The sequence below is a fragment of the Elaeis guineensis genome, chromosome 2, assembly GCF_000442705.2.
Source record: "Elaeis guineensis isolate ETL-2024a chromosome 2, EG11, whole genome shotgun sequence".
NCBI lineage: Eukaryota > Viridiplantae > Streptophyta > Magnoliopsida > Arecales > Arecaceae > Elaeis > Elaeis guineensis.
The window spans coordinates 90,199,598-90,225,597 of record NC_025994.2 but is presented as its reverse complement, the minus strand read 5'-3'; the positions used below and the strand labels follow the sequence as shown (position 1 = coordinate 90,225,597).

General features: G+C 36.1%; 1 pseudogene; it reads left to right on the top strand.

Annotated features, from left to right (window-relative positions):
* Positions 1-5,670: 5,670 nt before the first annotated feature.
* On the top strand, positions 5,671-9,880 carry LOC105055322 (ent-kaurenoic acid oxidase 1-like; annotated as a pseudogene).
* Positions 9,881-26,000: the final 16,120 nt, after the last annotated feature.

Genomic DNA, 26,000 nt, shown 5'->3' with positions numbered 1-26,000 from the left:
CAATACTGTATCGATGATATTATCATAAATATACTTTTCAATGTGCATTACATCCAGATTATGATGAAGTAGTAGCTGCTTCCAATATAGTAGTTCAAAAAAAATACTTCACTTCATCCAATTCAGCTCAGCTTCATTATGCTTCCGCTTGTGAGTACCCTATATTTTTTCAAATTTGACGTTTTCAATGACTTCAAGTTGTTCTAAAACTTCTGCTCCACTTAACTCCTTAGGTGGCAGACGTCGGTCGGACTTACCATCAAAGTATTGGTTATAACGGATCCTCCAAGAATAATTATCAGGTAGAAACCGTCGATGACCCCTGAAGCATATTTTCCATCCATGCTTTAAATATAAGGACGATGCATTCTTGTTGCATATTGGACATGCCAGATATCCTTTAGTGCTCCATCCAGATAAATTTTCATATATAGAAAAATCATTTATCATCCATAAAATCGAAGCATGTAACTTAAAATTTTTTTAACTCATAGAATCATATGTCTGTACTCTGTTTTTCTATAGCTCCTTCAGATCATCGATTAACGGTCATGGATATACATTAATTTTGTTACCTAGTGCTTTCGAACCCGAAATCAATAGTGACATAAAAATAAATGGTTCTTTCATGCATTTTCAAGGTGACACATTATATACAACTAACATCACAGGTTACATACTGTAGACAGTACTCAAATTGACAAAGAAAATAAATCTATCTGTCCTAGACTAAGCCGGATAGTACATGAGTCGCTCGTAAATTATGGATGCTTTGCATCGAAGTCTTTCCACACAACGGAGTCGATCGGATGGCTAAGTATATTCTCTTCCAGAATCCACTGCTCATGATGCCATCTCATTTTTTCAGCTGTCTTTATGGACATATACAACTTTTGAAGTCTTGAAATCAATGAAAAATATCTTAAAATCTTTTAAGGTATCTTTTTTTTTTTTCTGTTATCAGTTTTGTACCTAGGCTCATCTCATTTCGGACATTCAGTTACCTGTTCGTTATCCTTTTAAAATAATATACGATCATTTATGCAGGCATGTATAGGAATATAGCCAAGTCTCAATTTTCGCATGTATATTTTTACTTCAAAATACGATTTTGAAAGTCTCTAAAAGAGCTGCTTTAATCAATATCAAATTTTAGCCAGATGACTTCTAACTCTATCAGTTCATGATTTTAATGTGAAGTAATTTTATCAAAAATTCTAACTTGAAGAACTTTACATAATTTGAATAGAGTGACTCTCATGCATCCCTTACAAACTTTGCAAATTATTCAAAAGTCATTTCTACTTCAAGTCGGATATTATGTTCATAATCAGAATTACCTTCAGATGCACTAGTACTTATGCATACATTTGGACAAATATCCTGATGTAAATCATCCAATAGCTCTTTTATATCACCATATTCGACAGATTTCAGTAGCATCACTATCATCTTCAGTATCGTCATTGTCACACACAACTTCATTCGGATCATCCTCTCCATACCATATCCAGCAAGTATACTTCTTATCCATACTATAACGTAGCAGATGCTCCTCAACAAGTATTATGTGACGATATACCATATTGACACATCTTCTGTATGGACACTTTATCCGACTAGCACTGTCAGCCTTATGCCGTGCAAACTCAATAAAATCTCGAACATCTTTTTAATATTCAGGCAAAAAAATACCTCTAGCATTCATCCAACTTTTATTGATATCCATCTAACAACAAACACAAAAATCATTAACAATAAAAAAAATTTTTAGTGATATTCATCTGAACCAGATTCCGATTCAGATTTCAGATCGAATCCCAATCCAGATCTAGACATGGATCATTTTATACAATACAGCACACATTAAAGAACACAGACTGAATAGTAATACAAAAAATCTCCTTCCACCAATTTAATAAAATAAAAATATATGATTCTATTCATTTCAAATTCTTATTAACAAGTGTGGCCCTATCTCTTTCAAAAAAGTAATAATCTTATTATTGTTATTAATTGATATTTTATTTCATTATTGTGAAAATTTCAACAGTATCTCTCCATAATTCTCCAAGTATACAATGTGAATATGGTACCTATGCATTCTATCCAACAAATATCCAGAGAACAGTGGACAGATAACTACTGAGTACCACATAATAAAATAAAATATTAACTATTAACAATAATAAGATTATTACTTTTTCAAAAAATCTAAATATGGAACATCTAAGAGTTGATTTCGATCAAGATCGATTCTTGAATGATAATCTATGGCTCAATGCAATTTAACTACCATCTCTGAACATACATTCATAGATGAATTTTTAATTTATCAAAAAAAAGTAACTCTATATTGAAATTTTTTCATCAAAAATTTTAGTAGAGTTTTCTCTAAAATAAAAATATTTTTTATATTTAATTATAATAAGTGAAAGCATGCAAAATAGCATACAAAATAATTAAATTATAATAAGCAAAAGCAATGTACATTGTGTTACTGGAATAATAAAAAATTTATAAATTTTAATAGTGACATTAAAAAATTTTATAATAAATATAAAATAAACTATAAGTAGTTGAGTATGCAAAATAATATTAACATAAAATAATAACACGAAACCCAATCTTGAGGGTCCAATGGTTTTTTATTTTTTAAAAATATTTTTTAGTTAAAAATAATAAATAATTTTTTAAAAAAAATATTTTTATCTAAAAATATTTTTTTAAATATTATTTCTCCTAAATGAGCTCCGGACTCGATCGCCTATGGCCCTTGCTCTGGCGGCACTGACGCCGTCACCCACCCCACATCGCCTGGACTAGGCCCTGCGACCCTCGCTCCCACGGTGTCGCTGCCATCACTTACCCCTCGTGACTCAACCCCCATGGCGCCGTCGTTCTCTCCAACCATCGATGACTCAGATCCCAACTCAGTTCCTAATCAGATCCCGATCTGGATCCCAATCCAAATCAAGATCTTGACTCAGATTCTGACCTCGATTCAATTCAAATCGTGATCTAAAATTTATTTTTATTAATAAAATAATAAAATATTTAATTAATATTTTATTTTTTTCTTTTTTCTCTGCATTTTTTACCTTCCTTCCCTTGTTTATTTTTTTCACTTTTTTTTTCTTTCCTTCCACCTTGGCTGACCATCCTCGCTCCCCGACTGACCCCCTCCCCAGCCTCGTGTCGCCCACGACCCCCTCCCCGCCACCTTGTCACCCCCGACCGCCCTCCGACCCCATCCCCACCCCTGTGTCACCCCCAGCCACCCCCCCACCCTGTAACCCCCTCCATCGATCGACCCCCTCCCGGCCTCGGTGTCGCACCTGACCGCCCACAATCCCCTCCCGACTGCCCCCCAATCGCATCCTCGCTCTCGTGTCGCCTCTGGCCGCCCACCCCCACCCTGTAACCCCCTCTGTCGGTCAACCCCCTCCCCACCCCCATGTCGCCTCCGACCATCCACGGCCACCTCCTAGCCATAATAGAGTAGAGATCCTATGATCCATTTTTATCTTTGTATGGCTATATTAGACAACATTTTGAATGGATGTGACTAGCAGATTATATATATTATTGATGATCCTTATGTTGCTAGATCATTTGACTCCTTGTCCAACTTGGTAATCTCTGATAAGGCCTTTCCTATTTTCACTATACATTCAATTTCATATTTAATGATGCACACAGAGCCTTTCTTTCAACCATAACTACTCATAGTAAACCCCATATCTATTCCCTAGCTGCGCGAGATCTAAATTAGAGAACTGCTATAAAGGCTGAACTTGTGGCTCTTGAGTGTAATAGGATTTGGTCTTTGGTACACCTCCCATCTGGTAAGAAATCCATTTTCATTGAGCTTGCAGAATCAAATATAAAGTTGACAATTCAATTCAGCGATATAAAAATCATCTTGTGGCTAAAGATCATACACAGATAGAAGGATTTGATTATAATGAAATTTTTACTCCAGTTGCCAAATTAACAATTGTTCGTTGTCTCTTAGTAGTTGCCTCAACTAAGAATTGGCAATTATGCCAGTTAGACATTAATAATGCCTTTCTTCATAGCGATTTACATGAGGAGGTTTACATGACTCCTCCTGGATTTTTGTCTTCAAGTAATGCCCAAGTATGTCGACTGCACAAGTCTCATTATGGCCTCAAACAAGTCTCTAGATAATAATTCAAAAAATTCTCAAATGCCCTACTTCAGTATGGATGCATCCAATCCAAGACCGACCACTCTCTATTTACAAAATAGGATGGAAACTCTTTTCTAGCCATTTTTGTCTACATCAATGATGTTATTATTGTCGGTAACGACTCACTTCACCGTCAAGCCTTGAAGGATTTCTTACAAAGCCATTTTCACATCAAGGAGTTAGGTGCTTTAAAAAATTTCTTAAAGTTGGAGGTTACTCGATCTTCTTCTGGGATATTTGTTTTCCAACAAAAATACACACTCGATATTCTTCAGGAGAGTGGTATGATAGAAACTAAACCAACTGATTTTTCAATGCATGAACAACTGCAGCTCTCATCAAATGATGGTCCATCCCTTGATGATCCGGATCAATATCGATGATTATTGAGGTATCTCATATATTTATTTGACTATTAGTAGGCTAGATATTGCCTACTCTATCCATATCTTGATATAGGTCATGCAGTCTCCCCACCAACCTCATCTTGATGCTGTCCACCATATTCTTCGCTATTTGAAGGTTCTCCGAAACAAAGCTTATATTTTTCAAGGAAAAATTCTTTGCAATTACATGCATTTTGTAATACGGATTGAGTAGGATGTCCTATGACCAGGCATTCTACTATGAATTTCTTTATCTCTTTAGGAGAAACTCCTATCTCTTAGTGTGCTTAAAAGCTAACTACTATTTTTCATTCTTGTGTAAAGGCTAAGTATCGCTCCACGGTTCATACTACTAGCAAGCTACTTTGGTTTCGCACTCTTCTCTCAGATCTTAGCATCTCTCAAAGTAGTCCCATGTTATTATATTATGACAATCAAGCCGCCTTACACATTGCTGCCATTCCTGTAATTCACGAACGCACGAAACATATCAAAATTGATGGTACTATTTCGTCCGTGATTGTTTCCAATCCGATGATATTGCCATCCGATATGTCTTATTTAAGCGGCAACTCATGGACATCTTTACTAAGGCCCTAGGCCATGATCACTTTCATAACATCTTGCTCAAGTTGGGCATTCGTAATCTTCACGCTCCAACTTGAGGGAGAGTATTAGACAATATTTTAAATTTTAAATTTTGAATAAAGGAGAAATCCTAGAATCCATTTCTATCTTTGTATGATCATATTAGGCAATATTTTGAATTTTGAATCGCGGAGAGATCCTAGGATCTATTTTTATGTTTATATAATCTCGTTCATTTGTTATTTCTTTCTACCTTTGTATGATTATAAATGTAAATCTTTTGCATACTTTTAATTATAAATATAGATGATCTCCTCACCGTATTGTGTGAGAAAAAGTTTTCACAATATTTCTTTTCAAAATCATTCTCCTATCTTCAAATTTTTATAGTAGCATCAGAAAAAGCTGACTACAGTGTTCAGAGAAGAACTGGAGAAGAGGAAGGGAAGAAAGAATGAGATCCATGAAAACAGTGACTTAATGGATGGTCTGACGCAAATTAAGGATGAGGAGGGGAAGCAGCTGACTGATGATGAGGTGGTAGACATTATATTCTTGTCGTCGAAGGGTATCAATCGACAGCACTCGCTTCCATGTGGGCTATTTATCACATCTCTAAATCATCGGAGGTTCTTCACAAGCTTCAGGAATAATTGAAGACACTTCCTGAGAAATATTTTTCTTCTACGTACTTCTATCGTTTTAAATCATGCACGTAGTTATTTCTTTTCATGCAGGAGAGAACAGGATAATAAGCAAGGAGAAGAAAGGGGTGTTCATTATTTTGGATGACATATCACAAATGAAATTCACAACTAAGGTCTGGGATTTTCTATGGATGAAATTTTGTGCAATCTAAACATAACAATAGGTTAACCTCTTATTTTTTCCTAAAAAAAAAAAAAAGGTAGTGGAAGAAACAATAAGATTGGCAAATATTGTTCCCACTCTTTTCCGAGTTGCCAACAGGGATGTTGAATATGGAGGTAAATGAAATGAGTTCCCCCCCTCCCCCTGCCCTGTATTGGATATGTATGCTATCATGTTTCATCTTGGAATGCAATTAAACAAATAAGGCATGCAGGTTATAGAATACCAAAGGATTGGCAAGTTGTTGTCTGGATCCGATCCCTTCATACAGACCCAATGAATTTTGACAATCCACTGAGCTTCAATCCCGACCGCTGGAACGCAAGTTAGCATCACTAAGAATGCATCACTAAAAATTAAGTCGAGTACTACATATGCTCTTCAATTTGTCTTCTGTTTCTTCTTTTTTAAAGACTAGTGTTGATCATCGTATGATGAATTGAATTTTTATGTAACTATTAGACAGCATTTTGAATTTTGAATTTTGAATAGAGTAAAGATCCTACGATCTATTTTTATCTTTGTATGGTCATATTAGACAATATTTTGAGGGGATGCGACTAGCAGATTATATATAATATTGATGCTCCTCGTGTTGCTAGATCATTCGACTCCTTGTCCAACTTGATAATCTCTGATAAGGCCTTTCCTATTTTCTACTATACATTCAATTTCATTGATGCACACCGTGCCTTTCTTTCAGCCATAACCACTCATAGTGAACCCCATATCTATTCCCTAACTGCACGAGATCTAAATTAGAGAACTGCTATAGAGGTTGAACTTGCAGCTCTTGAGTGTAACAGGATTTGGTCTTTGGCATACCTCCCATCTGGTAAGAAATCCATTTTCATTGAGCTTACAGAATCAAATATAAAGTTGACAATTCAATTGAGCGATATAAAAATCATCTTGTGGCTAAAGATGATACACAGATAGAAGGATTTAATTATAATGAAATTTTACTCCAGTTGCCAAATTAACAATTGTTCGTTGTCTCTTAGTAGTTGCCTCAACTAAGAATTGACAATTATGCCAGTTAGATATTAATAATGCCTTTCTTCATGGCGATTTATATGAGGAGGTTTACATGACTCCTCCTAGAATTTTGTCTTCAAGTAATGCCCGAGTATGTCGACTGCACAAGTCTCATTATGGCCTCAAACAAGTCTCTAGATAATAATTCAAAAAATTCTCAAATGCCCTACTTCAGTATGGATGCATCCAATCCAAGACCGACCACTCTCTATTTACAAAGTAGGATGGAAACTCTTTTCTAGCCATTTTTGTCTACGTCGATGATGATATTATTGTCGGTAACGACTCTCTTCACTGTCAAGCCTTGAAGGATTTCTTACAAAGCCATTTTCACATCAAGGAGTTAGGCACTTTAAAAAATTTCTTGAAGTTGGAGGTTACTCGTTCTTCTTCTGGGATATTTGTTTTCCAACAAAAATACACACTCGATATTTTTCATGAGAGTGGTATGATAGAAACTAAACCAACTGATTTTTCAATGCATGAACAACTACAGCTCTCATCAGATGATGGTCCACCCCTTGATGATCCGGGTCAATATTGATGATTATTGAGGCATCTCATATATTTATTTGACGATTAGTAGGCCGGATATTGCCTACTCTATCCATATCTTGATATAGGTCATGTAGTCTCCCCACCAACCTCATCTTGATGCTGTCCACCACATTTTTCGCTATTTGAAGGTTTTCCAGAACAAAGCTTATATTTTTCAAGGAAGAATTCTTTGCAATTACATGCATTTTGTAATACGGATTGAGCAAGATGTCCTATGACCAGGCATTCTACTATGAATGTCATTATCTCTTTAGGAGAAACTCCTATCTGTTGGTGTGCTTAAAAGCTAACTACTATTTTTCATTCTTGTGTAAAGGCTAAGTATCGCTCCACGGTTCATACTACTAGCAAGCTTTTTTGGTTTCGAACTCTTCTCTCAGACCTTAGTATCTCTCAAAGTAGTCCCATGTTATTATATTATGACAATCAAGCCACTTTATACATTGTTGCCAATTCTGTAATTCACGAACGCACGAAACATATCAAAATTGATGGTACCATTTCATCCGTGATTGTTTCCAATCCGATGATATTGCCATCCGATATGTCTTATTTAAGTGGCAACTCATGGACATCTTTACTAAGGCCATAGGTCATGATCACTTTTATAACATCTTGCTCAAGTTGGGCATTCATAATCTTCACGCTCCAACTTGAGGGAGAGTATTAGACAACATTTTAAATTTTAAATTTTGAATAAAGGACATCCTAAAATCCATTTCTATCTTTGTATGATCATATTAGGCAATATTTTGAATTTTGAATCGAGGAGAGATCCTAGGATTCATTTTTATGTTTATATAATCTCGTTCATTTGTTATTTCTTTCTACCTTTGTATGATTATAATTGTAAATCTCTTGCATACTTTTAATTATAAATATAGATGATCTCCTCACCGTATTGTGTGAGAAAAAATTTTCACAATATTTCTTTTCAAAATCATTCTCCTATATTCAAATTTTTATAGTAGCATCAGAAAAAGCTGACTACGGTGTTCAGAGAAGAATTGGAGAAGAGGAAGGGAAGAAAGAATGAGATCCATAAAAACAGTGACTTAATGGATGGTCTGACGCAAATTAAGGATGAGGAGGGGAAGCAGCTGACTGATGATGAGGTGGTAGACAATATATTCTTGTCGTCGAAGGGTATCAATCGACAGCACTCGCTTCCATGTGGGCTATTTATCACATCTCTAAATCACCAGAGGTTCTTCACAAGCTTCAGGAATAATTGAAGACACTTCCTGAGAAATATTTTTCTTCTACGTACTTCTATCGTTTTAAATCATGCACGTAGTTATTTCTTTTCATGCAGGAGAGAACAGGATAATAAGCAAGGAGAAGAAAGGGGTGTTCATTATTTTGGATGACATATCACAAATGAAATTCACAACTAAGGTCTGGGATTTTCTATGGATGAAATTTTGTGCAATCTAAACATAACAATAGGTTAACCTCTTATTTTTTCCTTAAAAAAAAAAAAAAAAAGGTAGTGGAAGGAACAATAAGATTGGCAAATATTTCTCCCACTCTTTTCCGAGTCGCCAACAGAGATGTTGAATATGGAGGTAAACGAAATGAGTTTTTCCCCCTCCCCCTGTCCTGTATTGTTGGATATGTATATTATTATGTTTCATCTTGGAATGCAAATAAACAAATAAGGCATGCAGGATATAGAATACCAAAGGATTGGCAAGTTGTTGTCTGGATCCGATCCCTTCATACAGATCCCATGAATTTTGACAATCCACTGAGCTTCAATCCCGACCGCTGGGACGTAAGTTAGCATCGCCAAGAGTGCACCAGTTACTAGTTTACAAGCAAGAAAGCTGTTTTAATTGTGACTAATTGGAGCTTTTACACTTGAAGCAACCTGCAAAGCCTGGAACATTCCAAGTGTTTGGATGGGGGCATAGGATCTGTGCTGGGAACATGCTTGCACCAATACAGCTTACAATCATTCTTCACCATGCATCTTGCTTTGGGCTATGAGTAAATGTCGACAACTCTATTTCATGAGAACAACCAATAATATATGAGGATGCTTCTTCTATGTAGTACTTTGACAATTTTTGGTGTCTAATTTCTTAGGTGGGAGTTGCTCGATCCGGATGCAAAGATGACATACCTTCCTCATCAGAAACCAGTTGATGGGGCTGCATGGCATTCAGCGCGCTTTGAGAACGCCATCTCTACCAAACCATATCTACTGCAGAATGAGTAACCTGTTTCAGCTGCTCGATCTGATTTGAGAATAGGCAGTTCTAAGATATGCTATGCGAAGAAGGTTGATTAGGTTCTTATCAAATGCGGCTGCCTTCACCCATAAGTAAGATCTAGGGTTGAGTTTCTTATGTAGATGTATTTGTATGTAGATTGAACTCTAGTCCACCTTGATTTGTGTATCTTTTCTTTCTTTCTTTTTTCTTTCATTTATTTTTTTTTTGTATAAACGGGCGATTACACTAATTTAGTGTGAGAGCAGCCATAATAGATCAAGATACAGAAAATTCCTCAAAGCCTATGGGCAAACCTCGTCTTGTCTCCATAGCCGAATATTAGATTGCTCAACAACAAAAGTCGCCACCCAATCTACCGTTATATTCGTTTCTCTTTAAACATGCTGGACTCTCACAACAGCAGCTCGGTGGAGGAAGGCCCTGATATCCTTTCATTTAATTTTTGGATAGATATACGTGTTAGATGTGTGCTCTAGATGCCAGATTGGCTGTTACATTCCTGTACAAATCTAAGGACAAATTTATAATTTTGACTATAAATCAATAAATGGGTTATTCTTCTATCACATTGTGTACATTGTGTCTGTGATACATTCTTTGAGTTAATAGGAATGTTAATTCATATTTTCAAGAGTTGAAAATTTAAGACATGAATTTACATAACTAACTCATAAACAGCTCCTGACCATAGGATCATCACGAGGATGGTGATCGATCCAGAAAGTTGGTGTACGATCTCTTCTTTAGGGTAGATGTGTCTTGAATCTACGGTGTGGAGACACCGGAGTGAGAGTACAGGTATTCATTGAGAATGAGAGTACTGAGCGTGACCACTTCGAGCAGTCATAAGGAAGTCTACCTTCTCGTCAATGACTAGCTCGATGTTGCAGTTGTGTGTCTAGTTCTTTGACCTGAGGTGCATCGACAGTTCACCTTGAGTGTGTTATAGTTTGACTACACCATAACTCGATCTCCTAGCCATTCAGAACCCTGAGGTGTATGTTGGCTGTAGCATATCCATTGTAGGAACCAGATTGCACCAAGATGGGATCTATCAACCTCGGTAGATGAGAGGAGTAGTCCTATGATGATTGAAAGATTGAGTCCTTAAGCCCATGGCCATGGCAGAGTGAAATAATAAAAAAAAAATTTTCATTGGAGTTTTACATCGGACTCGGATCGATCGATTGATTCATATGACTGATGTTGGGTTTGACGAATTCACCTTAATCCTAATTCAGTCGGGACTCATGATAGAGAAACTCAATCACACAGGTAGCTGCACCGAAAGGTTCATCTTCAGTTCTGATGGGTTGCCACCACATACTGCTAGGTGTCACTGATGAATTTTGGGAGCAATTAGAATGATATTGATGATCGATCATTCTAATTGTCTGAATCAGAAGAGTTCTGATCCATCGAAAGGAGTTTCGATGATGTCGATGATGAGATCATGACATATCTCATTACCATACAAAATTAAACCTAACTGGATCACACTAACAAGGGTTAGAATCTGAATGTCATCAATTGGGCTAGCCCAATTGATTTGGATTAGATCCAATTAGGTTCAAAAAAATCGTGCGAGCACTCGATTGAGCCTAACTTTCTCCTCATGTAATCTTTTCTATCTCTATTGAGTCAAATGTGATTTGACTCACCCAGAGAACCTTGAGAAGATTTTTTTCAGTCTAAATGAAGCTTGTCCAGCTCAGAAAAGGCTTGGCTTAATTCATGAGATGAATTTAAGACAACACCTGCTAATTTCTAGTACTTGCCAATTTTATTTTAGGACATCTGTCAAAAGTTGACATATGGGTCTTAAACTGAAGAGGATTCATTGGAAAATTTTTGTGGAGTGTCCACAAGCCAAGCCACATCAAATTGGACACCATAATCAGATTATGGTGTGAGCCCAATTGGATTAAAGTGGGCGCCCCAAGTGGATAAGGATTGGAGAGTCTTGATCAATTTAAACTCTTGGGCACCACCTCTATTTGTGCTTATCCAATGTTGGCGTCATCTTTTGGAGATAAGGTGGGGTTCTTATCTGATATGATTAGATGACATCACTCCATCAATCAAAATTTTTTTGAAATTTATTAAAATTTTCTGATTGGTTGAATGATGTGGCACTGCGCAGCATACAAGGTCTATATAAACCCTGCTGCGCCTAGGATTTCGAGAAAGAAGTTGTTTTATGCACAAAATCCAATAGCTACCGCCCCCTCCCCTCTTCTCCATATCCTCCTTGCTCTCCTTCTTCCCCTCTTCACATCCAAAGAGTTGGACGTCCATCTGGCAAAGATCCAAGGCGTGGTGACACCTGAAACAGAAGGCTGCAGGACATCTTCGACAGGCTGCTGCTCCAACTTCAGAAGGAGTTCTAAAGCACTTTCAAATCAGATAGAGATCTGATTTTTGGTGCATAAATTTGCGAGGAGAAGATGTTCCAGATCCTACTTGAGTGGATACCGGTAGAGGCCAGATGCTTGCGTGGCTACATCAGAACCTCGGACAGTGCAGAGATCATCTATAGGGTAATCAGATTACCCTTGAGGTATTACTTGTTTCCTCATCCCTTTTAGATTTATTTTAGACTTAATATCAGATGTGAAGATTAGATCTAGAGACTTAGATTTGAAATATATATAGGATAAATTTTTATTTAAATTATTCTGTCCCAGATTTGATGAAATCTGAAAGATCCTACAGAGGAAAAGCGGTTTTCCTCCTTCAACTGGTATCAGAGCCAGGTTGTTGGCTCTATTTCAGATCTAATTTAGATCTGATTTTAATTTTTATTTATCTGATATTAAAGATTTCAGATATCACATCAGATGTGATAGGATCTAAAATCAAAATATTTAAAATTAAATCTAAGAAGATCTAACATGCATGAGATGCTTGACTAGACTAGAATTAGTTGAATCCATGAACAGTCTTAAGTTTTATGTTTTAATAAGATTAAAATATGAATGAAATCTATTTTATTTTTTATTTTTTTAATATTATAAATGTTATAATCAGATTAAAAAATAAAAAATAAAATTTTAATTATTTCATAAAATTGATCTGTTGCATGCCTAGACTAGTTGTAGAATTGTTCTAGTAATTTATCTAGAACAGTTTTTATATTGAATATTTTAATTTAAATTTTATTTTTTAGATATTACATATGATGTATCAGATCTGAAAGCATGTTAATTAGATCGATTTTTGATACATGAGATGTATGCAAAGTATGTATTAGTTAGATCTTAAATTGTATATGAGATATGTAAATTTAGATCTAACTAGTTTCGTAGTTATATTTATATTTCTGATTAAGGTGTACCTCATGGCCATCCGGTCATAAGAATGAAGTAAAATTTTAAGACCCTCTCTTTTCATTCAATGGGGTGTTCATATGACGTATAGGGGTGCCACACGTTCATCCTTAATCAGAAATCAAAACTTACTTTTCTGCAAAATCCTAGATCCTGAAATCCTAGGATTTATTTTACATGCTTTGTTTATGAACCCAAACTTAATTAATAAATTAAGTTTATAAAATTAAGTTAGGTCTAAAATTGAGAATTTTAGATCTAAGATATTTTCATAAAATTGGGTTCGGGCTTGGGTAGCTCAATTAGGTCTAGCGGTTGATCAAACCGAATTAAGAGTTGGTTAGGTGGGATCACGAAAGCTAATAATTGATCAGCCTAATAGGATTAAGTCTGGGTCAAGATCGAATTATATTTAGATGTGACTCGATCAAGTTAAGACCTAATTTGGCTCAAAAGTTAGAGCTTGGATTGAAGCTAACCCAATTAGTTCTGGTTCGATAATTTGGTATCTAAGGTAAGTTGGACAGATGCAATCGACTAATTTTTAATTGAGAGTTACTCGACTCGAATGCGTTCTTGTCGAGTTAATGGCATATCCCTCCCACCGGTCTCACTTACCTGGCCATATGTGTTGACTCAGTTCTGATTAGAGGTGGCTAACAATTCGAGCAAACCCATGCCACTAGATTAGTCATAATTATTATGACTATGTCAAGTCAAATTTAATGAGACCTAAATCAAATCTTCCTAAGAAAATATTAAGTCTAGGTCTTCTACCATTGTGGATGTACGGGCCCTTCCCGAGGTTGATTGTTCTCGGCTGGTTACAGAGGCTCAATTGCACCGGAAAGATGCAACCATGTCCATTAGGCATTGGATGCTACGAATTAGAGGATGGGTTGGGCTCAATATTCCGGATACGGTGAGGGACCCAATCAGAAATCTAGTTCGTGCAAATGGTGGGTTTGACTTAACTAAGGATTGGAGTAATATCCCGGACATGGTGAGCTTTATGAATTAGAGACCAAATTTTGAGTGCACCATGATTAGAGAATCATTGGATAAGAGTTGTCCACTCATTGGTTGACCCATCACCAATAACTGTTAGGTGAGGTGATGAGCCAGTCGGTGAGACCGCACCACCCACTAGAAATCACTGATCACGGAGATTTTTACATCTCTATCTAGAGAGTGTAGGGATCTGAGAAAATAGTTGGAGCCTAATTTGTTTAAAAATAAAATCCTTAAATAAATTGATTAAGTCTGATTACAAAATCTAACTAGAAACTTTTGACTCTCTATAGGAAACATGTCTGCCTCAAACCCCCTGACCAAAATACTAGACACCCACAGATTGACTAGACCCAATTTCAAGGACTGATTGAGGAACTACAGAATTATTTTGGATTTTGAAAAATTGACTCATGTCTTGGACCAGAACCCACCTGCCATACCAGCACGTCCGACTGCTGAGCAGAGAGCATCTCTAAAAAAGTGGACAGATGATGATAACAAAGCAAGGTACTATATGTTGGGTGCAATGTCTGATGACTTGCAGCGCCAACATGAGAACATTTTGACTACCTGCCAAATGTTGGCTCACCTGTAAGAGTTGTTTGGTGAACAGAGCCGTGCGGCTAAGTATCAAGTCTGTCAAAGACTTTTTAAGACCAAGATGCGTGATGGACAGTCAGTTCAAGATCATTGTTTGATAATGATCAAGGATCTTGAGGAGCTTGAGAAGCTCGGTATCATCTTAGACAAGGATTTTCAGATTGATGTGATCCTTCAGTCCTTGTCCGATGCATATGGTCAGTTCATCATGAACTTTCATATGCATAAGATGCAGTGCACCTTGGCCAAGTTAATGAACATGCTGGTTACGGTCGAGCTTTCTATGAAGGGTTCAAAAGGCTCAGTTCTTACTGTGGAGCAGACTTCTTCCAAGAGAAAGTCTTTTGAAAAGAAAAAGAAGTCTGCGAAGAAGCAGAAGATGGATGGCAAGAAGAAGAAGACAGAACTGAAGAAGAAGGCTGCTGATAAGAAAAAATATTTCCACTTCCAATCAGATGGCCATTGAAAGCGGAACTGTCCTCAGTACCTGGCCACCCTGAAGAATAAGAAGGATGGTCCTTCTGGAGGAATGCTCATTTTAGAGTCTAATCTTATGGTTTCTTTTGCATCCAGTTGGGTGCTTGACTCTGGTTCTAGTGCTCATTTGTGCACTTTTATGCAGGATCTTGACGAGAGCAGGAGGCTGAGGGATGGGGAGATGATTCTATGCGTCGGAAACAGAGCAAGAGTTGCTGTTGTGGCCATGGGAATCTATCCTCTGCGATTACCGTTAAGATTAGATTTATTTCTTAGAGATTGTTATTATGTGCCTGCAGCAAGTAGGAATTTGATTTCTGTTTCATGTTTAGCACAAGAAGGCTATGTGATTAGCTTTCATAAGGACCATTATAATATTTTTTATGAAAATAATAAAGTTGCAGATGATTTTCTTATTAACGATCTCTATCAGCTATATATTGATGTATCTGTATTTAATATTGAGCAAAATGTGAATGCCATAGGAATTAAAAGGCCTAGAGATAGTCTAAATGATAAGTATCTGTGGCACCTAAGGCTTGGTCATATAGCGGAAGACAGAGTTAACAAATTGAAAAAATTCAGACTATTGAGTCCGTTGACTTTCGAGTCATATCCAGTTTGTGAATCACGCCTTCAAGGCAAAATGACCAAGCTTTCTTTTGTGGGACATGGGGAAAGGGCCACAGACCTACTTGCCCTAGTACATACGGATGTGTGCGGCTCATTTGATGTGCCGGTTAGAGACAACTACATCTACTTCATTATCTTTAACGATGATATGTCTAGATACGAATATGTGTTTCTAATGAAACATAAGTCTGAAGCTTTTGAAAAGTTCAAAGAATTCAGACATGAGGTAGAAAAACAAATAGGAAAGCCCATTAAGGTTCTTCAATCAGATCGAGAAGGTGAATATCTTAATCGAAAGTTCTTAGACTATCTTAAGGACAATGGCATAGTCTCTCAATGGACTCCACCTGGAACACCTCAACTCAACGGGGTTTTAGAATGGAGAAATCGAACCCTATTAGATATGGTGCATTCTATGATGAGCTTCACGGACCTCTCTGAGTTTCTTTGGAGACATTATCTCATGACAGCAATTTATGTATTGAATAGGGTTCCCTCTAAAACTGTTCCTACCACACCATATGAGATATGGCATGGTAAGAAGCCAAGTCTGAATCATCTCAGAATTTGAGGTTGTCCGGCTCATGTCAAGAGACAGCAGACGGACAAGTTAGAGTTCAGATCTTTTAGAGCTCGGTTCATAGGATATCCTAAAGAGTCATTATGATACTATTTCTATATTCCGGAAGACCACAATGTGATTGTGAGTCGAAATGCTATTTTTCTTGAAAAATAGTTTATTCAAGATGATGGCATCGGAAGAATAATTAAGCTCAAGGAGAATGTCTCCCAAGAGCAACGAGCTAAAGAACTTGAGGAACCTAATCAATCAGAATCAGTCTTAACACAACCTCTTCCACCTCGTAGATCGACTAGGATTTTTCATCTTTTTGAAAGATACTTAGGTACCATACAAGAGGATGTAGAGAAAATATTTCTCATGAAAAATGGAGTTTATGGTGATGATCTCAAGACCTAAGATAAGACGATATTAGATATCGACTCCGAGAATTGGTTAGAGGCAATGAGATCAGAAATTGACTCGATGCACTCAAATCAAGTCTGGACCTTGGTAGATCCACCTGAAGGTATTGTACCTATTGGGTGTAAATGGATCTTCAAGAGAAAGATAGGTACAGATGAAAATGTGGAGACATTCAAGGCTAGGCTCGTAGCGAAAGATTATAGTCGGCGCGAAGGCATTGACTATCAGGATACCTTTTCGCCCGTAGCCATGCTAAATCCATCCGCATATTGCTTGCTATTGCAGCCTATTTCGATTATAAAATATGGCAGATGGATGTGAAAACGGCATTCTTAAATGGACATCTTGAGAAAGATATCTATATAGAACAGCCACTTGGTTTCATATCCAGTGATGATGATCACAAGATCTGCAAGCTGCAAAGATCCATTTATGGACTTAAGCAAGCATCTCGAAGTTGGAATATTCGTTTCAATGATGTGATCAAAATATTTGGTTTCATCAAGAACGAGGAGGAACCATGTGTGTTCAAAAAGGTCAATGAGAGTGCAGTTGTCTTCCTTATATTGTACATAGATGACATCCTCCTAATTGAGAATGACATTTCCATGTTGACCTCAGTCAAAGTATGGTTGTCTAAGGAGTTCTCTATGAAAGATCTAAAAGAGGCATCCTTTATACTGGATATTAAGGTCTATAGAGATAGACCAAATAGGATGCTGAGACTTTCACAGAAGATGTACATAGAGGAGGTGCTAAAGAAGTTTAACATGAAAAATTCCAAAAGAGGTTTATTACCTTTTAGACATGGCATTCATCTCTCCAAGAAGATGTGCCCTAGCACACCTGAAAAGATTGAATGCATGAGCAAGATCCCTTATGCTTCGGCAATAGAGAGCCTCATGTATGCCATGCTATGTACACGACCTGATATAGCCCATGCTGTGAGTGTCACAAGCAGATATCAGTCAAATCCAGACGAAGAGCACTGGACTTCTGTGAAATGTATCCTTAAGTACTTGAGAAGGACTAAGGATATGTTTCTAGTCTTTGGGAATGGAAAACTCCAGATTCAGGGATATACAGACTTAAACTTTATGTCTAATATAGATGATCGAAAGTTGACATCTGAGAATCTGTTCATTTGCAATGGTAGTGCAGTTAGCTGGAAGAGTTCCAAGCAGACGGTAATTGCTGATTCCACCATGGAGGCAGAGTATATTACTGCATCGGAAGCTGTGAAGGAGACATTCTGGTATAAGAAGTTTGCCGTAGAGCTTGGAGTGATGTCATCGGATGCCATACTTCTTTACTGTGACAATAATGGCATCATAGCCCTAGCTAAGGAGCCAAGGTCTCACCAAAAATCTAAGCACATCGAGCGGTGATTCTATCTGATCCGTGATTATCTCGAAAAGGGTTATGTCGAGGTCAAGAGAGTCGACTCCACAAATAATGTGGCAGACCCACTGACTAAGCCATTGGGCCAGCAAAAGATCAAAGCCCACCTTGAGAAGATGGAACTTAGATATGTAGCCAATTGGCATTAGGTCAAGTAGGAGTTTGTTAGATGTGTGCTCTAGATGCCAGATTGGCTGACACATTCCTGTGCAAATCTAAAGACAAATTTATAATTTTGACTATAAATCAATAAATAGATTATTCTTCTATCACATTGTGTATATTGTATCTGTGATACATCCTTTGAGTTAGTAGGAATGTTAATTCATATTTTTAAGAGTTGAAAATTTAAGACATGAATTTACATAACTAACTCATAAACAGCTCCTGACTATAGGATCATCACGAGGATGGTGATCGATCTGAAAGATTGGTATACGATCGCTTCCTTAGGGTAGATGTGTCCGGAGTCTACGGTGTGGAGACACCAGAGCGAGAGTACAGGTATTCATTGAGAACGAGAGTACTGAGCGTGATCACTTCGAGCAGTCATAAGGAAGTCTACCTTCTCGTCGATGACTAGCTCGATGCTGTAGTTGTGTGTCTATTTCTTTGACTTGAGGTGCATCAACAGTTCACCTTGAGTGTGTTATAGTTTGACTACACCATAACTCGATCTTCTAGCCATTCAGAACCCTGAGGTGTATGTTGGCTGTAGCATATCCATTGTAAAAATCAGATCACACCAAGATGAGATCTATCAACCTCGATAGATGAGAGGAGTAGTCCTATGATGATTTAAAGATCGAGTCCTTAAGCTCATGGCCATGGCAGAGTGAAATAATGAAAAAAAAATTTTCATTAGAGTTTCACATCGGATTCAGATCGATCGATTGATTCATATGACTGATGTTGGGTTTGACGAGTTCACCTTAACCCTAATTTAGTCAGGACTCATGATAGAGGAACTCAATCACACAGGTAGCTGCACTGAGAGGTTCGTCTTCAGTTTTGATGGGTTGCCATCACATACTGCTAGGTGTCACTGGTAGATTTTGGGAGCAATTAGAATGATATTGATGATCGATCATTCTAATTGTCTGAATCAGAAGAGTTCTGATCCATCGAAAGGAGTTTCAATGATATCGATGATGAGATCACGACATGTCTCATTATCATACAGAATTGAACCTAACTGGGTCACACTAACAAGGGTTAGGATCTGGATGTCATCAATTGGGCTAGCCCAATTGATTTGGCTTAGATCCAATTAGGTTCAAAAAAATCGTGCTAGCATTCGATTGAGCCTAACTTTCTCCTCGTGTAATCTTTTCTGTCTCTACTGAGCCAAATATGATTTGACTCATCCAGAGAACCTTGAGAAGATTTCTTTCAGTCTAAATGAAGCTTGTCCAACTCAGAAAAGGCTTGTCTTAATTCATGAGATGAATTTAAGACAATACCTGCTAATTCCTAGCACCTGCCAATTTCATTTTAGGACATCTGTCAAAAGTTGACATATGGGTCTTAAACTGAAGAGGACTCATTGGAGGATTTTTGTGGAGTGTTCACAAGCCAAGCCATATCAAATTGGGCACCATAATCAGATTATGGTGTGAGCCCAATTGGATTAAAGTGGGCGCCCCAAGTGGATAAAGATTGGAGAGTCTTGATCAATTTAAACTCTTGGGCGCCACCTCTATTTGTGCTTATCCAATGTTGGCGCCATCTTTGGGAGAAAAGGTGGGGTTCTTATTTGATATGACCAGATGATATCACTCCACCAATCATAATTTTTTCAAAATTTATTGAAATTTTCTGATTAGTTGAATGATGTGGCACTGCGCAGCATACAGGGTCTATATAAACCCTGCTGTGCCTAGGGTTTTGAGGAAGAAGTTGTTTTATGCACAAAACCCAATAGCTACTGCCCCCTCTCCTCTTCTTCATATTTTCCCTGCTCTCCTTCCTCTCCTCTTCACGTCCAAAGAGTTGGACGTCCATCTGACAAAGATCCAAAGCGTGGTGATGCCTGGAACAGAAGGCTGTTGGACATCTTCGACAGGCTGCTGCTCCAACTTCAGAAGAAGTTCTGAAGCACTTCCAAATCAGATAGAGATCTAATTTTTGGAGCATAGATTCGTGAGGAGAAGACGTTCCAGATCCTGTCTGAGTGGATATCGGTAGAGGCCATGCGCTTGCGTGGCTACATTAGAACCTCGAGCTGTGCAGAGATCATCTACAGGATAATCAGATTATCCTTGAGGTATTACTTATTTCCTCATCCCTTTTAGATATATTTTAGACTTAATATCAGATATTAAGATTAGATCTAGAGACTTAGATCTGAAATATATGTAGGATAAATTTTTATTTAAATTATTTCGCTCCAGATTTGATGAAATCTGAAAGATCCTACAAAGGAAAAGCAGTTTTCCTCCTTCAATATGAGGCCTCCTCTTGCACAACCCTCCTTTAGTTACCCAAAACCCTCTCAACCATAATATAGACAGCACGTGATCTCACTAGCTCAAGATAATAAAAAATAGATGAAACAGTGTATCAGGCTTAACATGCCTATGATGCACATGCCACGAGGCCCACGGCAACATTTCTTCATTGTCTTTGTTCCAACTGATCTATTTCCTATTTAGAGCTGAACTAAAATTTGATTGTCATGCCTCAAATCTAGGATATAATACAGCCTTCCAATCGAGGGATGTAATCCATATGACAATATAAACCCAACATTCATTATCTTAAATAGAATAAAAGATGCATCCCAAATAAAAATAATAAAAAGATTCAATTCAAATCATTAATTAAACAATATTGGTTTAAAGCACTTAAATTCAAAATCAAATACTAAACTCATATCTCAAAATGCATAAATATTTTAATTATAAATTCACGATCGTGCAATAAATTAAGTTTCAACTACAAAATTTTTATATTTGCTATGGAGATCCTTAAATCTGGATCCTTCACCGTTTCTAACCTTATTCCTTTATTAAAAAAAATTAAGGATGTATGAGCTACACACGAATATAGTAAGTAAAAATTATGCTTTCTTACCGGATCAAGCATCAATTTTTTTATGATAAAATAATATTAAAAAATAATAGATAATATAAAATAAATCATTTTATAGGGCATATATATAATAAAACAACTCATACAATTAGTCATGCATGCATAAATCATGAATATTGCATAAGCGTGATGATTCATAAGTTAATTTTATCATCTATTGATACCATATTTTAAAATATTGCTCATAAATTTTCGTACTATGATCACTTTATATATGTAATAGGATCATATTTTTAATTAATAAAATTCTTGCTTCACATGCCAATTTTATACTTATTGGTAAGGTTATATTTCTTGTAGATGCTAGCTCTAAATGTCGATCTTTCTAAATTAAAAATTCATTGATAACTATCAGAGAGTCTTTAAATCTTTATATCTTTTTTTAAAATATATATATATATATATATAGATGGAAAAATAATAAAATCCATGCTTCGTAAACATAGAATCACTTATTGATATAATAAAATATACATTTTCATATCTCAAATACTAATCTTTATTTTATGAAAAATATGATTTCATGCAACAATACATTAATTGTATAAAAAATATAATAATTTAAAAATAAATAAGAAACTTAAGATCCATATACCTCATTTTTTGTAGATCTTAAGATTTCGTTAGAAGAATAAGATAATCTTATTTAAAATATTAAATTATAATTAATTTTTATTTAATAAATTTAATAATATAAAATGATAATGAAAAAAGATTGTTGATCAGATGATCAGTCCAACAAACCATCTCGGTACCAAAGCAGTTTGGAGTCATCTTGCTGGAGTCAACACGGATCTCTAGAAAAGAAGGTATGATGTGATACATGGTTCCTAAGTTTTCTTAGAGAGAAAAAGTGAGTGAAAAGAGAGAAAAAAAAAGAGATTTCTTATCCCTCCTAAGGATACCCTGATTGGGTCCAATATGGCAGGAAGATAGAACTTCGAACTGGGATATCTGGGTGCTCTTAGAGAGAGAAAGACAGAGTAGATGGAGAAATCCAAGACAGAGCTGTCTCTCTCTTCTTCTTCTTTTCTTTCTTCTTTTTTGGAAAACAAGGGAAGGGCTTTCATCGGACTTTTTTGGGCTATGGTCATGGTCCTATAGCATGGTTGAAGGTTCGCCTATAGGTGGCAGGGCATAGTCAATAGTGGGCAGCGGTGGATGGTCGGTGACAAGGGTCGGATGGTGGAAATCATAAGAAAGACACTCAAAAAAATAAGGGATTCATCCCTTTTCATTGATTTTTTCGGTCATTGATCGATCACTGTTAGTCAAAATATTCAGAAACGGTGGTAAGAAGGTCAGATGTCATGATTCGGTGGTGCGGCACTAAAGATGATGGCTGCGATGGTGGCTGGAAAAGAGGAAGAAGGCTCAACCAAAATAAGAAAAATAAGACATTCGACTTTGGTGGATTTTTTTGTAAAATTGACGATCGATGGCCATGCCACGGACAATGGAAGAAAGAAACGAAAGAGAAGAAAGAGGATCGGGGCTTTTTATCTTGGCTCTAGTGGAAGTTTGACTCTAATTTCTGATGAATACGATAAAAGGAAGATCGACAAAAACTCAAAGGATATGGAGAAGGAAGAGAGAAGAGAATTGGCCGCTTGGGATGGAGGCTATAAGAGGGTACGTAAGGACTCTTTTATAGAGAAGATCTAGGATTTTGATTGTCCTAGACCTCTTCTTCTTCTTGATAGAATTAGAGAAGAAAGATTTCTTTTGGGAGTTTTCTTTCCTCTTGTTCATTCGCCCGCACCTAATTGGGTCATGGTTGGACTAGCTTGGTCTGGCTGGTCGATTAAATCGGGCTGGATCCAAGGTATTTTACTATGATGTTTGTTTATGTCATGAATTTTTTCAGTAATGCCAAATTTGGGTTCGATATAAGTTTGTTTGTAAATTTTTTAGATCCGAAGTCGAAGTACATCAATCGGGCATTAACAATACATGATAATTTTTATCCAAAAAAAAAAAAACAATACATGATGACTAGCATATTTTTCCGTATTCCACTAGCAAGTAACGTAAGATCATGGGTGGTCCCTTTTAAACTAAGGTGGTGCGTGAGATCCAGCCAGTGCGAGAGATGAGTGGGGTCATTTTTTTTATGCCGGCCCACATCGCCAACCAGTGTACCCCCACCCTGTTCCCTGACATGAATCTCATCTCATCTCTCTCTCTCTCTATATATATATATATATACTCTATATATATATATATATATATATCATTTTTCAATGAGAAAATGAGGTTTTACCCACTCACTATGTTATTATAATATTGAGATGGAGTCTACTTATGCTGCTACATGACAGACACCTCGGCAATTGTAGATAAGGAATCAAACATTACGACAGAATGGCATCTCGATAATTACGGACAAGGAATTAAACATTAGGACAGACATCATAATAATTGTAGACAAGGAATCAAACACTAAGGCAAGACATGGACGAATAAAATTTTTATGGTTGGATTGATCATAAAAAATTTATGACCAAACCATCATCATCTGTCACATCTTCAAAATATACCATATACGAAGTTTATCAAAATTGTTCAAATATCATTAAAATTTATCTATTTCTATTTTTTTAATACGCATACGGCATGTTTTAAAGATGTGATAGGCGATGACGATTCGATCATAATTTTTTTTATGATCGATCCGATTATAAGAATTTTATCTAAGATGGAAGTAAATATTCACGGTGATACCACGTCACCGTTATAACATGCCAATAAAAATCATTAGTTTTGGTGACATGGATAAGCACTAACAATATAAAGCCAGTGTTCACAGTGTTAGGTGATTAAATACTAATAAAAAACTCTTTCAGTTTTCCTCTCTTAAGTTTCATCTTTTTGCGAGAATATTCATTAGAATACGATAACCATGTCACCGTTTCATCTTCCAGAACACTTCTATAATAAAAAAACTCTTCTAGCTTCTTTCTCTTTCGCTCCACCTTTGTGCGAGAACATTCATTAGAACATGGTAAATATAAATTTATAATACATTCAAAGTATTTAATCTATTGTTTATTGTATTTACTATATATAGATTGTGTATCAAATAAATGGCATCGATTGGTCCATTAGAAATTGAAGGTGGGAATGTTAATGTAGGTATATTAATCTCACTATTTTAGATTTTATTTTTTTCTTTTACTTATAATTTATAAGTTTTTTAATTAGCAAATCAATTTTAGAACAAAAGTTACAACTTGTTTTTTATATATGAATATTGTTTTCTTCATATTGTATCATAAATAGGTGTAAGCATTGACGATGATCTGACTAAACTGAAAATTGGAATGTCAGTTTGCAGTGAAGATAAAGTATATATAAGTTGTATTGTGGATACACCATACCAAAAGGATTTAATGTTCGGAAAGGTAATGTTCGCTACAGTGCTATTGATAAGTCAGTTATCAAGCAACGTGATTATTTATGTTCTTATTATGGAACTTATAATGATGATAATCCTAGTGAACCAAAAAAGATTATTTATTTTTTTCTATCATACCTAATTTTTATCTTAAGCACTTGTAGGAAAATGAATTGTAGGCGGGATGTTGACTGAAGAAAAATTTTGAAGTTTGAATGTATGACATAAAAAATGCTATCACTTCCTCAAGCAACCAGTATTCTTCATATAATAGTATATATAATTCTGTTTTAGCATGTGTCAAATGCATTTTGCCTCTTAATAGTAAAATTGAAAGACTTAATGATTCAAAACACATAATATATGAAAATATCCAAAATATTACTTTTAGCTTTCTAGCTTTCTGCAATAATCAAAATGATCCATATATGGTATTGAACATCCATGATGATATTTCTATCAGAAATTTTATCGAATACCTTTAACACTAGCTGATGAGAAAGCACTTAAAAATCAGAACTCACTTTATTGATAAGAAAATGAATCATCAAAATAAATATGCAATAACCAAAACGATGTATAGAGGATATGAAACATCCATGATGATATTTCTATCAGAAATTTTATCGAACACCTTTAGCACTAGCTGATAAGAAATTGCTTAAAAATCAGAACCCACTTTGTTGATAAGAAAATGAATCATCAAGACAAAAAATACATTTAAAATTTATTTATCTCATACCTAGGCTTTTCGGATATTATCAAAATATTTCCATCTTCAGTTCTTAATGGATCAATCGATGTTATTTATTTTTGGAATACAATCTATACATAATATATTATTAATTTGTATTTATAACAAAAATATTCTTTTCGTACAAAAATAGTATTAAAGAGAGGAAAATAGAAAAAAAAAAATTATTAACATTTAATCACCTAACATTGTTAATGCTCCTGTCCTTATGTTGTTAGTGCTTATCCACGTGATTCAGAAGGAAAATTTTTATTGGAAAGTTACAACGGTGACGGGGTATCACCGTTGCACTGGTGTTAATGCAATGGTCCTGCTATTTAAACGAAAATGGATGATCATTTAGTGACCACAGAAGGAGAAGATTTTCGTTGCAACGAAGTTTTTCCTTAGAGAAGAGAAAGCAAGGAAGGAGCAACCAGAG